The sequence below is a fragment of the Argiope bruennichi genome, chromosome 10, assembly GCF_947563725.1.
Source record: "Argiope bruennichi chromosome 10, qqArgBrue1.1, whole genome shotgun sequence".
Taxonomy (NCBI): domain Eukaryota; kingdom Metazoa; phylum Arthropoda; class Arachnida; order Araneae; family Araneidae; genus Argiope; species Argiope bruennichi.
In genome coordinates, this window is record NC_079160.1 from 62,132,154 (window position 1) to 62,152,047 (window position 19,894).

The 19,894-nt window shown below is 30.2% G+C and overlaps 1 long non-coding RNA gene across 1 annotated transcript in view; it reads left to right on the forward strand.

The window, feature by feature from the left end:
• LOC129989410 (uncharacterized) overlaps positions 1-19,894 on the forward strand; it is a 295,435-nt gene that overhangs the window by 98,567 nt on the left and 176,974 nt on the right. Inside the window, exon 3 of the long non-coding RNA XR_008785768.1 lies at positions 17,037-17,144. This is a non-coding gene — a long non-coding RNA (uncharacterized LOC129989410). The remainder of the gene's footprint in view (positions 1-17,036; positions 17,145-19,894) is intronic.

Sequence of the window (19,894 nt, forward strand, 5' to 3'; positions counted from 1 at the left end):
AAATTTTTTTTTTTTTAGTTTTTAATATTTTTAAGTACATCTCTTGTAAATTGTTTCTTGTCAGTACTGAAATGATTGTTTTAAATAATTCAATTATTACTATTTATGAGGAAATGTAAGGAACAAGCCTTAAAATATTTTTTTTTACTATTTGTTTACAAATGAATTTCAAAATCCAGGCTAACTTTTATAACTACGAGCTTTGATAGAAAGCAAGTTCAAAGCAGATTCATTTAAACTTTAAATATTGATTATTCAATTGATTGGAAATATTAATAAATATGCCATTCAGTAAAAGTAAATCTGGTTGCTTGGATTCTGGACGCTTTCATTTCACCAAAAGCTACAATAAATTTTCCCGAGTCAAAAGCTACCAGAATATTTAACAGTTTTCATCTTAAAATCATTCACAAAATTACATGCTTTATTAAAAATCTCTGTTATCAGTTATAGTTATTTAAAGTGAATATGAAAGGGGAACCCATAAGGGTTTCGTTCCTAGTTGAATGGCAGCGAGAAGAATGAACTGAAGCGAATTGACATCCATTGCCAGATGCTCTGTTCTGAATGAGAGTAAAATAAAAGACGTTATTAATTTAGTGGCGAAATGATAATTCTGAATCCTTCAGGAAAATTGGAATTATGGGTTTAAATCTGGAGAGTTAGTTTAGTTAGATTAGTATCGATTTTTTTAAAACTATGTAACTGTTCAGCTATTTGGAGAGAGATGTTATAATTTTGAATCGTGACCAGAAATTAATAAAAACAACTAAGCCAGTTTCAATTTTCCGATTTCAAGTATCACGACACTGATAATAACTTAAAACCGCAAATTCCTATCAGACAGAACTATAACAGTCTTTTAATTATATGAAAGTCAATACGAATGCGGTGGGATTGTGAAATGAGATTTTATTTATAATATCTAAACCTCGCTATATAAGACTTTAGCAGATATGATTACAATATTTTTTAAGGTTTAACATAGCATTGATATTTCTATGCTTTAATTTAATCCCATGCGTTCTAGAATAAACGGGAAATATATCGTCAATAATATAAAAATAAGTCAATTTTCCCGAAGAAGATTAATGGGAATTTGTAATTCTATTGCAAAATTTCTGTCTTTGTAATTTTACTGCGAAATTTAAAAATAACGTTTCAATTCATTAACTAGCAGAAATTTAGCAGGAGTCAACTAAATTGAATTTATGAATGAAATTCCACTTTTGAAAGTAATGTTTAATGACATCCAAAAGAATACCAGACTGTTTTCTCGCATTTGATCAAAAAAAGTCATTGATGGTCATTGATGAAAAAATTCATTGATGGAATTTTTCCGACTGGTTATATTAAAAATATATTTTGTATTGTTAAGGGAATTATCTTTCTTAAAAATTGATATCATTGTAGTATTCGAGTGTTTCTTAATTAAAATTAGCTGTATTTTAAAAGTTGACTTCTTTCAAAAGGCATATCAGATCATTTTTTTCCATTGATGTCCACAAAAGGAGCATTTAAAAATGTTTATTCTGTCCTTATCCTATCAACACCATTCTACTTGTGAAACATTCCCATTTCACGATTAATTCTTTACTCTCTTTGTAAAAATATCATCAATGGATGAACATATCTGAATAATACAATTTGAAATTTCTTGAATAAGGAAAAATTAAATCCAATCACATGCAGGGTTTTAAAATGTCAAATTTGTGACAATCAAGGCATCGTGGCAGGATCCTTCCTAAATATAAGTACTGTAGAATAGGTTAAAGTTTTACAAAACGGTAGTTACGTTCATAGATCTGGTGCTTGTTTAGTCCATCAGGATTCGAGCATCTTCCCACTTTTGTGATCCGGAAGTTTAAAGGTAGATCGCGGTAGTCCTGTGGCAAGATCTGGGCTTCGGAACCGAAGGATTTCAAGTTCAAGACTCGATTCCATCGAAGAAACGTCGTGTAAGCTTTTCTGCTGCACTTTAAACCGGTAGGGTCCAAACTTTTGTGATTTCGATGGTGTGGTGCGGAAGTTTGGAGAGGAAGTGCCAGTTCAATTGTCGTCCTCGTCTTCTGATTGCAGTTCAAAATTACGAGGTTTGTCCCAAAATAGTTATAGTGTTGCTTTAAAATAGGACGTTAATATAACTGAACGAACCAGAAGTTTAAAGAGTGTAAAGTGTTGAATCAGATGGGTTCCTTAATATCTTTCTGTAGTTTAATAAAGAATTGCAATCAATCATATCAAAATGACACATATATATATTATTAAGAAGTTAGAAAATAATTTGTTCAGTAAGTGGAACGCTTGACAAGTCTGCTGCGTCATTACTAGATATTATTCAGCATACGCAATGCAATGGTCGAAATAAAATAAAGTGCTAGCAATTGGGGAAGAAAGTATTGTTACGAATATGTGATGAGGCTTCCCAGCATAGTTGGTTCCATCATCAGAAAGACAGTTTTATAGTCATCTGTATTAGACGGAGTCTGGGTGACGCGTCGGAGGTCTATGAGCTTGGCGACAAACTTGGCGACTTGGTGACGAATTTGGCGACTTTGGTGCCAAAATAGATTATACCCGAAACATCGAATTTTCCTTATCCGTCCATTAGGAACCGAGATACGCTTCGAATGTTCCTCATTGGTTGAGAGGCTTCTAGCCCCGCTTCCTGAGACCTATAAAAGGAGGCAGTCTGTGCTGCCAGAGTAGAGTAGTCGGAAGCGACAGAGAATGGTAGTCGGAGAAAGTAGTCGGAATCAACGGTAAAGAGCAAGTCTTCCAGAGACGGAGTCAAGCTAGTGCTGAACTAAGCTGTGCGCTACTGTCTGCAGTAGAGTCTTGTTGTGTGCACGTTTCGGCTGAAGATAATTGTCTTCTCTATGCTGTATATAGTTGTCGTCCTTGTGCAGTCCTGTGTGTCTTCGTGTAAATAAACGTCGTTGTTTTATTTTCTACTGCCGCCTGCTGATTGAGCGTTCTCCACACCATATCACTTCCACTATCCAAACGAACTCCGGAAATTTCGTAACAGTATTTTATTTCGGAGAAATCTACATTATCTGAGAACAAATAATTTGTGACAAAAACTATATATTGTATTTTGATTTTTCCATACAGAAAAATATTTCATGTAAACTGATTTCCCCATCTTATTTATGTTTAGAAAATAGTTGCTTCCTTTTTCTTCTGCATTTTCTTCTTTTACTTGATTAAAGAAATAAAATTAGGTGATAAAACACAAGGAATGTAGGGATCTCTAATTCTATAAGCAGATTCTAGTCATGTGGTTTTCTGTAGAAAATTAAGCTGAAATCCAGTAACTTTTGATATTTATAATTTGTCATTTTAAATCACTTTAACACTAATAACTGTATTCCTAATGTATGGTATAATTCAAACTTTATAAAGAGAATAGAAAAAAAAATTTCAGATACGAAATCATCCAATCACAATACAATACTTCTGGTATCTTCATTTCTCTCTGATACCAGACAGTTGAATAACAATCTATCACATCAGAATGGAAAAGAGAAATTCGAATAATTTTCGGACACAAGTGATAATTGGGAAACTATGCTCATGAAGCAATAATCCTTTCTCAAATTTCAATAAAAATGAGGCGGAAAATAAACTACCAAACAGTAAATTTGTGCCAGTGTTTACAGACAGGTAGTAGAGGAAACTTGTAACGCTCTATAGGATTCTCATTTTAAAATCGCGTTATTTCCCAATAGTAGAAAACTTTCTTTACTAGCAAGATCTGAAGCGAATGGATAAACATTTTGCTCTCGCCTTAGATTACAATTTAATTCCCTTTATTAGCTTTAGCAGCTAAATATTACTCAATCAGATTTATTTTTTTTATATTTACTGTGAGAGATATTTATCAAGAGTATATCTTTGCTCGTTTGGGCATTTGCTTAAATAATTGCATATTGATTTTTTTAAATATTTAACGTGTGCTTAAAAGGAATCTTATTCCATATTATTCCTTTGCATTTTATTTCCTGCTCTACTCATTTAAGTAACACAGAAAATAAAATGCAAAGGAAAAGTTCGATTATTACTGAGTAACCCAGTAAGATTTTTAAATTTCAGTTATTTTTGAAGAATACATTTTCGGAATATAAATATCAATAACTTTCTTTCAGAAATTTTAAGAAATTATTCAATATATTTGACAAAACTATTAGCTTGAATATTTGAATGTTTTGAGATCTAAAAAAAAAAAAAATAAAAAAAATAAGGAATATTTATATGGTGAAAAACATACTGAACATAAACCATCTAAGTATGGCTCTGTATGCAAATTATTTTCCATTTCACGTTAGTAACCTCATATGCAGGCTGACCGTATAATATTTCGAATTTCTTTAATTGCATCATATAAAAATTATGTAAGAAATGACTTAAACCTCAGTTCTTAAATTATACATCATTTGTGACATCGTATTAAGAAAGGCTTTAAAAATGTGAAAAATGGTTTCTATTAATTTTTTCCATGCACATATTTTTTTAACGTACAAGGGTCTTGGGGATCAGTAGCTATTTATTCAAACCTGAGAAGATATATGTAGTTAAACCTCACTTGACGAAAACCTCCCACAACGAGTGATTCACTGACAAAAAAAAAAAATGTAAAAATACGACTTTGATGAAGAGCAGTGTTTCGAAAAACTAACTTTATAACTACCATCGTGGCCTCATTCTCAGAATATTTCCTTTGTAGTGGTTATCAGTCTATATTTAGCTCTTGTTTGTTATTGTTTTTTCTTCTAATTAAAAGCATTTTTTTTTTCTAATTTTCAATGAAATGAAAAGATACTTTGGTTCGTGGCGTAGTATGAGGGCGTAGTATTTCAATAACATGAGAGCATAGATAAATGCTTTGTGAGCATAGATCAAATGCTTTATTTGATAAATAAGAGTATTTAATAAATGCTTTGTGCTGTAATCGCAACTGAGATCAATTACAGAAGAGATTGCGTCAATAAAAGGGGATGTATGTGTCTCAATATATCCGCAGTGACATTTGGCATATGGCCTATATACATGTAACATTTTGTTTGCAGCAGAAGGCAGGTTTGAAGACATAGACGAGACGTTGTATTTTTAATTTCGTTTTAATATCCATTCCGGGAAAGCATAACTATTTACAAGGCGCAGCGAGGCACAAAGGCAGAAGAAAAAAAAGGACGAACAAATGATCACTAGTCTTATATAAGATGGGATTTCCGGCCACGCGCCAATTCAATACATGTGTTGACCTTGAGAAGGGCAACGGAAGTATCACTTTCACTCGATACGAAGTACTCATGGCGCATTATTTTTTACAACGGAATTAATTAAACCGAAAGTGGAATTAGATCAAGAAGTACGACAATATTTTACTATGGTCTAAATTAAGAGTTTAAAATATCATTACATACATATATGGCTATTTTTATTAAATTTTCACCGTTACCCATTCAGAGAAAGTTTGTCTGTTTGTCCAAACATAAATTAACACGATAACTATAAAATACAGACAGTTATGTAGATAAAATCTCGGTCTAAAATGTAGATATGTAGCAAATTTGGAACCAAATCCATCTAGGGGTTCACCGTTCCATCAATCTCACAAGTGTGTAAACTCAAAATCCAAAATGTTAAAGGCATGAAATTTGGTATGAGAATTTGTATTTCTATATCCATTTCATTCCTGTTGGGGAAAATGCCCAAATTACACATTTGGTTTCCTATTGCTTGTGCATTGACCCCATCCTGGCGATTAATCGTCCCAAAAAATCGCCAAAGGTTAAATGTTAATGGATTGTTTCGTAACTATTGTTTGGCAATGGCAAGCGGTGTAAAGAATTTGACTCGAGAATTTCCAGGGGGTGGATGGCGGCACTGTATTGGTGTAGATCAGAGGTGATGACATCACGCCGGAGTTCGTTGACCAGACGGAGATTTTTTTCGCCGGGAGTCAGCGTTGTTTTGTGCTATGTGATGCTGTGTTGTGTTAGGTGGTGTTGAAAGTAAAAGGCCTTTATGCCTTGTGATGGTGTTCTATCTTGTGGATTAAGATAATGGTCGTGGGAATGGATTTACAAATATTGTAATGTATGAATTTCCTGCTGTTTATATGTTGTGAATGTTTATGTTATGTGTTTTATGTTGTGTGTATTGTCCGACTGTAATGTTATAAATAAACAAATTTAAAAGACAAATTTAGCCTATTCACTCGGCTGTATTTTCATGATATCACAGCGGTTAATAATTCACAAATACATTTATTTCAAAGTATAAGAGAGTCCCCTCCCGATGGTTTTAAACACTTTTATTTACACGAGTAGAATTTCTTTCTCTATTATTTGCCGGTGCACGAGAGTTTTAAAGTTTTATAGACATGTATATTTTCAAATAAAATGCACTTAATATTTTTAGAAGTTAGTTATCAATTAACCAATCATTTCATTACGTTTTAACTCTATAATGTTTGCATTAAATAGTAAAGTATTTGAAGAAAGATAATTAGGATTCCGCATTTTATTATAATAGAATAAAAATCAATGACTTAAAAATAGAAAGAAATTAAAATAAAAAAAAATTACTTTTCGAACTATTTTGAAAGTGTTTTTATAGATTTTATAATTAAATTTATTGTTATAAAGATGACAAGTTTTTAATTAAACATCCGATCAAAATTTTATAGACACGTGTGTTTTCAAGGAGTAGTATTTTTAGATGTTAGTTTTCAGTTAATCAATTCATTTAATAATTTTTTAACTCTACACCAGCTGCACTAACTAATAAAGCATGTGAAGAAATATTGATATTAGATTCCACATTTTATAACAATAGAATATAAATCAGACTAAAAAGTAGAATGAAAAAAAAAATACTTTTCAACTTACTTTAAAATACTGATTTTATAGATTTTTTTAAAATTAAATTTATTGTAGTAAAGATGACAAAATTTTCTATCAAACACCCCAGAAATGCAGTTAAGAGACTTTTCATTTATTACAAATAAAAGAAATCTCTTAACTAAGCGAAAGAAACCTCCATAATAATTGAAAGCAAAATCACTCAAATTATAAAAAGAGGAAAGTCGACTTACGACTTAGGCTAGTTTGTTCGGTTACGTGGATTCAATAGAAGGCAGAACTAACTACAGCTAGCTGGTAGGGATGTTGCTTTCTTACAGACTAGTTGTAATATATCTTCAAGTATTTAAATAATTGTTTACTTTACCGCCGCTTAGTGACAGAATTAATTTCAGTTCCCTCGGGATGTATTTTGGAACTCAAGAATTGTCTAGAAGTCGAATTAATGTATATTTATAGCAAAAATAATTAAACGAAGCAAGCTGTTTTGTTATGATGAATTGTATATTATCCTAATTTAAATTGAGATTATTGAATCGCTTAATGTTTAATAATTTTTCTTGTTATTAACTTTGCTATTAAAAGATAAAACTACATATTTCTGCTGTAAACTTATGACTAGGTAATTGCCATACCAAAATAAGCTTAATTTCAATAAGTACAAACAACAATAAAATAAATTATGGAAATTTTACATGTGAACTTTCGCAGATTACTTTATCTTCATCAATGGTAAAATAAGTGAGAATATTTCCTAAAATTTTTTTCAAAATTCTAATAGTAAGTTTAAAATTTGGCTTCTAAATATAATTTTCAATGTTTTTTTATAAAATGATGCCATTAAAATTATGTATTTTTCTAATTTTAACTACTTTATGTTGTACTAGTAAATTATTTATTACTAAAAACAATTATTTATTACTAATGTCATTAAGTTTTTATACTGTTAAGTACAAAAGTACATTATTTTTTTGTACTGTCGTGCTGTTTCCTACAATTGTAAAAAAAAAAAAAAAAAAAAAAAAAAAAAAATGCAAGAAATTTCTAGTATAATTTTAAAAACCCTTTTAATAGTCCAATTTTAAAATTACAAATAAATTATCTTACAAAGTTGGAAATTATTTTTTTCACTTCTATATAAATTATTTAAAATTTACTATTAAACTGTATACTACAAATAGTTAAAATTATTTAAAATTTACTACTATACTGTATACTATAAATAGTATATTTACTATACACTATTTACTGATTTACTATTACATTTGGCACAATCCTGCGTCATTTTATTAACTTTGTCTGCACCTTCAGCTACATATTACTAAATCATATCAGTAGTTCAAAATAACCATTTCTGCACCAAGTTTTGTTGTAACGTCTCTATTGTTCAACATAACATTTAAACCACAGCACGAAATATTCGATCACCTCAACAGAACAGACGACAGAATCCACTTCGCTTCGCTTCATTGTCACAGAATATTCGACAATCATTTATCGAAGTGCAAGTCCCTTATCGGCTCTCCTCTCGAATTCACTTCAGTTGGCAGGGAGTAAGTAAAATACTGTTTAATAATGCATACGTTGCTTCTGGGAAACGTTTCAATAATATTCGCAATTTCTGAAACAAATGTATTGATTGCAGCTTTTGAGGAAACGGAGGCATAAGTCGCTGGACTTCTGAATTTGTTTCGACCGTGTGGCAATTAAATAAATATCGTCTGTTGCCGATTGTTTAATCAGTGACTGTTTTTGAATAAGTTTTCCTGAAGCAATAGTTTTCTGATTAAAATAGAGCAATATGAAACGGATGATGGTCTTGGATAGAAAGTTAATAACATAATAGATGGATATTTTAAAATATGTTTATATTCCGAAATAGAAAGTTTTGAGTTATGACGAATTTATTTCTATACGAAATTTTATCCTTCAAAAGAGACATATTACTTTTTTTATCAAATATTATTTAAGGAACACATTAGAGAGAAAATTACAAAATTTTGTGAACAAATATGCGCAAGTTTCGGTAGAGTTATCAGTTTGTGTTTTATATTTAAAAAAAATTAATATTTCAACTATTACTGTAGAAGTCAAACTGTGTTATTAGCTATGAAAATGAGGGATATAGAATTTTCAAAAATTCTCATTAATAAGCAATATTATAAATAAGAATCATGTTATTTTCAATAATGTTTTTTCACTAAACAAATGCTTAAATTATGATGCATAAAATAAAATTAATAAAAACAGTAAAATGTTTATAACTTAATTCATTAAAATTGAAAATATTACTTTTAAGGAATTGAAATGGATATTCTTAAACTGTCTTGGTGAAGAAAATTTTTCTTCTTCATGTGCATTTTTTCCCATTTATTCCATGAAAATTTAAAATTAAATTATAATTTAAATCATAAATCTTTTTAAAATTAATTTAATTAAAAGTTTTAAAAGCCAAATTTGAATGTTGTGGAAGTTGAAACAATTTCGATGGATCTGATAAATTTTGAGGAAATATCAATACTTATTGGGAAAATTATTTTTGATTAGTTATTTAAAAATAGTGATGATTTTTTAATCATAAAAGTAAAATAAAGTATTTAGTTTTCAACTCTTGATAAATTCCGGGTGAATTTTTTAAATTTTTAACGACCACTAAAAAAAAATGTCAACATGCAAAGTCCATACATACATTTGTAACCATTCATCTGAATGTTATATAATTTGGAAAATGTCCTAATAAAAAGTTATAAAAAACATTTAGCTAGGATTTTTTTTTTGAAAATTGCTTTTAAATGTTATTTTCTAATAGATATGTAGAGTGAATGGAAATTTTAGCAATTTGACAGCTTGCATATAATAAAAAAGATTACTAAATAAAAAGATACAAGGAATATTTTATCGATTTCTTACTTTTTCTACAAAGAATATCGAGTCGAGTAATTTGCAAAATTATCTGTTTCTAGTGATTTTTTTTTTAAATCAATATGACTATTTTTATCGTACGTTTCGATATTTCTTAAGATAAATAACTACATTGAAAAGTAATTTTTTTTTGCGAAGTTTTGATTTCTTTTATTTGATATTCTTGCTGTTTGAAAACGTTTCTTTATAAAATCGTTATAATTCTGTTTCTTAGTCTAATTTTGGGGGAGTTACACTGATTTTTATATTTGCGTTTGCATACATTTGAACGCAATTTTCTCAAGTTCTAATCTTTGAAAGGGTTTTCTTATGGAAAAACCTGATAAATTAAAATCTAATGTATATTTTGTGTTCACATCTGGTAAAATAATTCAATATTTTCTTCAGTTCCTTAACAAGAGAATAAGTAATACATTTGTTAGAATATTTTATAATTATTTTAGTGCTTCACAATGTGAAAAGATTTGAAAATTTCGTCGAAATTTATTAGTTGAATCCCAATGTTTAAGGAATGGATAGAAATACGGCTTATTTTTTAATTCAGGAACTAGATAATATATTTCTTAAATTATCAACAAAATTTTAAACAAATTATTTGATCAATCTTTAAACTAAAAGATTTTTTGTTTTAATCCCCTTTTTAGTCAAAAAAAATCCCCCCCCCCCCTTTTTTTCCAATTTCCACTTAATTGATATATTCGGGTTTCCTAGATGCTTTTTTTCAATTTTTTAAAGTAAATATTCAAAAATATATCAAATTCGAAAATTTTTCAAAAAATTCATACCGAACGTAGTCACAAACCTTAAATTTCACGCGATTGAAAATTGATCAGTAATTCTCAGGGAACCATGTTTTTACGTTATTTGGTTTAAAAAGAGGATACCTCCTTCTTCTACAAAGGATTTTGTTCTCTTAATGGGAAAAGAGGTTTAATCTTTAGTGAAAACGAGCATTTGCCGCTTTGCTACAATGTTAGATCAGTCTACAGCTTTTGTTCAAAAAATATCCGATTTTTATTGGAACATTATGCGATATTGTCCTTATAAATCGATATTTGTTCTATAGTTGTTGTCAATTCTCTATCCTACACGCATAATATTCACATGAAATCCCTTGCTTGTACGGTTCAATATGATTTGGCCTTGCTTCAAATGCACAACTAAGTTGTTGCTTTTTCTAAATTGTCAGCCCATTTGCAACCTTTTAATTATTTTATTCTAACATCACAAATATTTTACAAATACAAGAGAACAAGAACTCAATATATATTAACATTAAACACATTAGGTGATGATGGTAGATCCATTTCTGTTCCTTTTCAATCCATCTTTTACTTATTCCACACTCATTCAATCGGCAATGGTTTTATCCAAACTGATTGAATTTCCCTATTATATAGGGAAAACGCCTAGCAAAATTTCCCTTTCTAAGAATTATTTTCAAAATGTAAACTTAAATATAGTTTAAATAGGACGCTTCCCCAAAGGTGCAACTACTTCTACAATGAACAAATTGGTACTTATATCCGTGCTGTGGCACAGATTCATATTAGAGGCAAGGCAAATATATCAAAATGCCAAAATCCACAATCTCATGACTAGGCCCAGATGCATGAAAAATGCATTACACCGGTACTTATAGGTGAAAAATAGAACCCACCAAAAAACATTTGACAGTATCAATGTTTTACCTAGTTACTCCATTGCTTTATACACACTTTAATACGAGGATTATCAGGAAAAAAAAGTTTCTCAAGGTTCCAAAAGCTGGGATTTCAGAAGAAACAAAACGCTAAGACGCAAGCCTGACAGATTGCGGATGTGGCTATCGTATGCGGTGGCTGTGATTTCCCAATCTCTTACTTTAACGTCACTGATGATGCAATTATACAAATTATGTTGGATCTTATTTCTTCTCCGGATAACTGCAAGGTGAAGTCCGTAATAAAGGTTCTGAATGAAGAGATGGTAGAGCCGATCTAAATCCATTATCATGTGTGTTTAATGCATGGACTGTATATGATGAGTAAGCAGATGGTTCGTCGTTAGTATCCGGAATTTTCCAAAGATAGGCAAAAATATCTATGACAAACAAAACTGCGGCTGGCCATCTCTCATCACCAGGTCAGGAACTCAGTAGCCATTTCCTGCAGGTACCAGGAATTGTAATACATGAAATCGTCACGGAACACCTGTTGATCCGGCAGTTGTGCACCAGGTGAATGCCGATATGCGTTACACCTAAACAACAAGCACTTGCTTCTGACGTTTCGATGGAAGGTATTTGACCACCCATCCTATAGTCCAGATCTAACTCCCAGCAACTTCCACCTGTTTTTGCACCTGAAGAAATATCTGTTCCGGAATCACTTTCCCACAGACGCAGACAATTGTGACACGCTAAAAACATTCCCAGGCGGCAGAGTTCTATGACACTGGACTACAAAAACTTATCCTATGGTATGGCAAATGTTCCGGTGGTTCTTATGTTGCGAAATAACTAATATATAGCTCTATCTTTTGAAACAAATCTTTCCAGGTTATTCGGGTTTTTTTCTTTTTACGGGAAGTGGAAAACTTATTTTCAGGTGACTCTCATACTTATCAACATTGTAATACTGTAAATTAAATCAATATACTAGTGAAAGTAATTTGATATAAAAGTAATAAATTTCGAGTTTGCACAAAAGTCGTTTGACCATCCAAAGTATTGAATTCTATGTATTAGTTAAAATATCTCCTAAAAGTTTTCAAGAGTTTAATATAATTTATTTCAGCTCATTATTTCCTAAACCACACACGATACAACCAAACTGTAAACCCTTATAACTCTTGATGGAAAAGGTCCAGGAAGTTGGATAAATTACTATCACAAGTGATTTCTCCAAAATTCAGTGATCCATTGAGAGTGACAGATTAGTCAGGATTCGAGATTTGTTAGAACCTCAAATATCGCCAATAAATCAGATGCAAGAAATTCAGAAAGGATGTCGGATCGCTCCGTGCCAGACGGGCGATGACATCCTGGATTCTACCACTTGTCAAACTGACTGGCGGAACAGGTCAGAATTTATAGGAGAGATAACTGTTCCTGAAAAGGGGGAAATGTCGTTTATTTTCGAGGAGATAAATAAATCCTTTACCGGATGTATTTCCTAGAAATCGATCCACTGTTTATCAAAGAAAGAATTGTTTTGATCATGAGGATAAAGAGCGAATTATTTGATTTCAGAAACAGAGTGTCTATGATTCCCACATTTCTGAATTTCGGTTGAATATGTGGTGATTATGGTTTGATGGCATGACCGTTTTTGATTTCCGTTTACTTTTTTTATACCATGGAAAGAGTTCTTTGTCGATCTGATTTAAAATTGCATTTTAATGTCTTTTTTTAAGTTCCTTAAGAAAATCATTATTCAGTCCTAAAGTATGGATTTTAAATGCATGATAAAATAGTCGCATATTAGAATCGTATATTTTACAGGCAAATTAGAAATACTTTTCAATATTAGCTACTTTTTTGTATTACTTTTGCATTCGGATTATTTTTTTGAATGTGTTTTTTTTCTAATTACGGCGGCAATGTTTTGATGATTTATTGGATGTTTATGTAAAATGAATGGAGTGTTAGTAGTTAGTGAGGACAGCAAATAACATTTAAGTCCTTTTTGCTTTTTATCTATTTCTATAACCTTCGTTTCTATGAAAAACATTATTTATGCTGCTGAGACGATATGAATTTGCATGTACTGCTTTTGGATATATTCTAAGATGCCTTCTCTTTAGAGAAAAATCTGACTGATTTGAAGTTTTCGCATAGCTCAAACAATTTGAGAAAGAATCTGGAAGTCGAAAATGATGACTTAAGTATAGTACTGAAGGAACCAGATAATCTTAAAACACTGAAAGACATGATGTTAAAAATTCTCTGTTTTTTACTAGTTATTTGAAAGTTTTAAAGTGTTTGGATTTCTTTTGTCGTGAACGAGAATCTGGAGTAATATTGAAAACTTTGAGGAGATTTTCTTTAAGTGGTATATTGCTCGTCGTTTAACAGGATGCGAGAAGAAGAGGAGTAAATTCAGATTGACCGTTTGATTTCTGGAACCCAACCGTCTTGGAGAGGATGTCAGTTTGGTAAATCGGCCGGTGCTATGGACGGGTTGTGTTGAAGACAACAGTCGGCCTCAACAAATCTTGTCAATATTCAGTGTTGGCAGGTTGGTTGGCTGTACAAAAGAAGAAGAATCTCATACAATATGTTAATATATCAAAGAATATACACTTGTTTCTTGTATACAAATACAAATGTTTGGGAGTTATTCTCCTGTCTTTTTGTAGAATATGAAATATTCAAAGAAAATAATATTGTTATAGTGAAAATATTCGGCAATATCATCCTGATCATTCTCAACGTTTTAGATTTCCCTGCGATCAAAAGTGTAATTCTTGAAACACTATTTGTATACCTGTTTGTGAAAACACTGAATGAAAATCAAAACGCAAGAGCGAAATCTAATTTACAGTAAGGTTTTAATGAAAATTTTAGATAAATAAAAACTTGGGACAGAAATCTTTTAAAGGGTTGACTGGTGATTTGTCTTTCTGTGAACACAACAACTCAAAAGCAAATGAATATGGTTAGATGACTTTAATTATAAGATCTTTGCACTATATTCATAGTTCAAGTTCATACCTCTATTTTCCATGTACGACGAAACTAATCATTAAAAAACACATAATGTACAAGTGCATGGCAAATGATAGGGAATAATTTTGGGTTATTTTCGACTTTTTGCATTATCATATTCAAGAAGAAACCAAAATTATAATCTTAAGAAGAAAATATAATTCACAATCTTCCATCAAGGCATAATTATACTTGCAATTAGCCTGGAAATAATCTTATTTAGAAATATATTATTTGTATAACTGTCATATAATTTATCAGAAAAATTTTAAGAAGGTTTTAATAGAAAATAAACCCAATTTTTGCAATCTAACAATTACTGAAAACAATCTTACACAATTATGCTGATGTAAGAAAGACTTTCTTTTGACATTTAGCAATTTCATACTATAAGTTATCAAAGAAGTTTGGGGGAAAATGTAAGACTATCTAAGATAAATGCAAAGCATAAAACAAAGATTTATTGCAGTGATTGTATTAATTGTAAGCAAAGTATTGTTCATGGAATAAAAAGTAATATACAATTCTTCAGATGTAGATGGCTCAATGTTTAAAAATTGCTACTGGCATTATCTAGTTTGATGTAATTACGATAAATTCTCTAGGATATATAAATATTTAATGAAACTGCTATCGAACGAAAATTTTTGTAATATTACTAATGTGTCTCAATACGTTAACTACAAAATTAACGCTTACTTGAAGCAAAATTTCGCGCCGAGACTCAATGTAGCATTTCTTGGCAACATAGTGCGGAGATTGATCGCTTCACGTGTTTTTTGTATTGATTTTTCTATTTAATATTGATTGAAAACATTATGAGCACTATTTTTTGTTTCTCTTTCTCTTACTTTTAAAAATACACAATTATTTTACTAAATAACATTTTCTTAAATACTATTCGCGCAATAATACGTCTGTGCAATATTAAACATTAACTGTAAACGCATAGTTGTAACGTGACGTGTATATGGAAACAATGATGATGACTTTTCGAGTGACAAATTATGATGTCTATTGCTCCAGGAAACAATGTTTCTTCAATTTATAACTTTTGCAAAAATTAAGAAAAAAATTATGTCTATTGCTCCTGGAAGCAATGATGTTTCTTCAATTTATGATAACTTTTGCAAAAATGAAAAAAAAATTATGTCTATTGCTCCAGGAAGCAATGATGTTTCTTCAATTTATGATAACTTTTGCAAAAATTAAGAAAAACATTGTCTATTGCTCCAGGAAGCAATGATGTTTCTTCAATTTATGATAACTTTTGCAAAAATTACGAAGAAAATTATGTCTATTACTCCTGGAAGCAATGATGCTTCTTCAATTTATGATAATTTTTGCAAAAAATAAAAAAATTTCGATAACTAGTAATTGTTTGGCTCCTATTTTTTTTGGACTCGAAATCTACTTACTATTCACAGAACTATTAATTGTACTTTCTGATTAAATATAACTACGATCGATTTTAATTGTAAATATAATATCCATTTTTTAACATATTTAAAAACAATCAACTTATGAAAATCAACTTATTAACAATTTTGAAACAAGTCTTTTCAAATAAGAAGAATATAATATTGCATTGTATAATTTTAACACTGAATTGAATTTAATATCGAGTACTCACCAGGCAGATGTTCTGACTGTTGACAATTATACAAATATGAATCAGCGAGTTGGTATTTCAGTGACCCTTACTATGTATATTAACGTTTCCGTACGTTGTCCTAACCGATAATTGTTTTTCTTTCTGCTCGTACTTTCCATTATTGAAATAGGAAATAGTCGGCCTTCTATCGCTCACACCACTTCAAGTTTCCATGATTGTGCATTTCTTGATAAGCTAGGAGTACGCTCTGGTTGCTTCTCCCCATATAAATACATTGTATAATGTTTTTTATTTATTGTATACTTCTTGCATGATTCAATATTTTGTGTTCTTTTCTAATATCTAAGTATTGTTATTTTTATTAATTTTGTATACCTGCGTTTTATTTTGTAATTGTTTTTTATTTATCTGTTTTGTTCATTTAACCCTTCTAGGGCCGTGGAAAGTATGCTTCCCACCAAATTTATCAATCTTTGTATGAAATTATGTAGGTTGGCATAAGTTCTGACACATTTTTTTAGCAAGTCAGAAACTTAGATGCTTCAGTTCTTTTTTTCAGACAAAATGATGTGTCTTGAATTGTTACTTGATTATTAATTAACCAAATTAATTAATTCATCAAATTAAATGTATCTAATAAGCTAAATGAATCCCTTTTCTCGTTCTAATTTCAAGCCTAAAAATATTTTAACATAATATGACTTGAAAAAAAGGGCCCTTTAAAAGGGTTATAGAAAATTCTTAAATTGCATTTATTCTAAAAATTTCTAAAATTACACTACAAATCATTGTTATACTTCTTTCTACCCTTGAAGTTCACATTTTTGTGATATGCTTTCTTTTTTGTAGCTTTTCTATCGTTTTATTTTTACACTTGCTCTTTATTTTCCATATATTACTTAAATAACTCTTATTTTTATTTTCTAACTTATTACAGTGTCCTGGTATTGAAAGAAATGAACCCTACCTTCAACTATGTGGAGAACAAGTGTGATACGACTTGTAAATATGAAGGTGTGATTTTAAGATGTAAGCTATAACGAAGGTCAGTAACAATATTATTTATTTATTACTTTTTAAAGATTTCACTTCAAAAAAATAAATTTATTTAATGTACTTTAGAGGTTTAAATAAAAGCTCGGAAGTTAAAGAGGGATTCTAAGTAAAAATAAAAGAAGCAACCACAATAATTTAACTTTGGCAACAGTATTATTCGATAAATTAAATTTCACACTGAAATTATTTCAATTATCATTTTGTTAATTTTCAAATGTCCTATATAAATATTAAAATAAAAACGCCCCCCAATTAAGATTTCAATACCTGAAGAAATTATATTCGATAATCCCATTCTATATTAACGGAACTATTAATATAATTGGTCTAGAGATTTTCTTTGTAGGTTAAGCATACTTCTGATTAGTAAGCGTACCTAATTTAGCGAGTAAAAATTTGAAATTTAAATGAAAAAACAGTTAGTAAATTAAAACATTATTCTGAGAACGTAGGTGTAAATTTAATCAAATTTTTGAAAATTTTATGAACATGTCTTATTAAAATCCATAGAGATTCAGAATTATGTTTTTAAAAAATTATGCATCGAACAACAGAAAGTGCATTATTAAAATACAAGAACGACATATTTTAATATGCAAATAATGCTCATATATATAATATACTGAATAAGACAATTTAAACTCAAATCATATACACATACTTTGATTTAATTTAAAATTTTATATATTACCATAGATATATTCAAATTTATAGAATCAAACATATTTACAATGGCATCATTAAATATATTTACAATGGCATCATTAAATATATTTACAATCGCATCATTAAATATATTTACAATCGCAATCATTAAATATATTTGCAATCTCATCATTAAATATATTTGCAATCTCATCATTAAATATATTTGCAATCTCATCATTAAATATATTTGCAATCTCATCATTAAATATATTTGCAATCTCATCATTAAATATATTTGCAATCTCATCATTAAATATATTTGCAATCTCATCATTAAATATATTTGCATTCGCATCATTAAATATATTTGCATTCGCATCATTAAATATATTTGCAATCGCATCATTAAATATATTTGCAATCGCATCATTAAATATATTTGCAATCGCATCATTAAATATATTTGCAATCGCATCATTAAATATATTTGCATTCGCATCAATAAATATATTTGCAATCGCATCATTAAATATATCTGCATTCGCATCATTAAATATATCTGCATTCGCATCATTGAATATATCTGCATTCGCATCATTGAATATATTTGCAATCGCGTCATCATAATTAAAGATTTCATGGATTACGATCGATACATTCAAATTAATAGAATCAAAACCATATTTACAATCGCCTCATTAAATAGAAATTTATTCATCTTGTTTGAAGAGAATCGGAAAGAATAATCATATAAAGAACAAAACTCCGACAGCATGTTTACAACTACATATTTAACCCTGTATACGATTTAAAATCCCTAGCTAAAACTGAAAGTTCAAGTGCGATTTATTTCAATTCAACAAAACTGTTACATGTGCATCCAACATTGAATATTTATTTGTCGCATAATTCTTGATGGAAGAGAATCAGGAAGATAGATCGCTCTCTCTCAAAACTCGGCGATCCACTAAAGCGGAGCATTTGGCAGACTCCAGAAAGGTAGGAATTTTAAATGTTACGTATAAATCAAACTCACACTACTCAGATTGATGTCGGATAGCTCCGGGCCCGATAGACGGTGACATCTCGGATTCCACCGCATGTCAACCGGACTAGAGAAGCAAGTCGGAATTTATGGCAGGTAGAACCTTTCACGAAAAGGGGGAAAAGGCTGTTTATTTTAGGAGAGATTAACTGATTCACTTTCCGGAAAATTTCTGTTAAAACGCATCGTTCCGTATCAAAGCATGAATTGTTTATTGAATTTTCGGGTAGGAGGCCGAATTATCCATGTCAGAAACAAAGTTTCTATAAATCCATCATTTCAGAAATTGCGGATAAATGTGAGGTTATTGGGAAATGCTTTGGTTGCTTCGGTTAGGAGATAAATCTCTTGCACAACAATAACTTGTTGATTTAAATTATTTAGATGTATTGCTCCGATTAAAATATTCTTACCGTTTCATTTTATGTGAATTAAAAATCGCAGAGATATATTTCTAGTTGCTGTAACATGTAAAAATGTTTTTATATTAATTATATTAATGTCCAGTTTTAAGGATACTATAGGGCAATTTAGGGACGGAACTTGGGCCATTTTGAATCGCGGGCAGATAACGAGGACGACACCAGAGCTGGAATCCAATTTCCAAACTTCCGCACCACACCAGCCGGAGGACGTTTGGTCTCGGCGGATTTGGAGTATACCAGACCCATTTACACGACGATTCTTTCGTGGAATAGGGTTTCGAACCTGAAGCCCTCCGATTCTAAGACGCAGATATTATCACCAGGCCACTGAGACCCTTTATATTAGTGGCAATATTATAATAAAGTTTTGTGCTTAAAGACGGACTTAAATTTTAATATTTCTTAAGAGCACTGTTAAAATGTTTCTTACTTTGATCACAACGATTGATTCAAGTTCTTTTATAATAAAATACCATATAGGAGCAAATGCAATACACAAGTAGTAAAAATATTCATGTGCCATCTGCTTATTAATGAATTTGAAAATCCAATTAAAATATTCTAATAATAAGATTTAACAAGAAATAACTTCAAATGGGGATTCAGTGAAATTTCAACTCA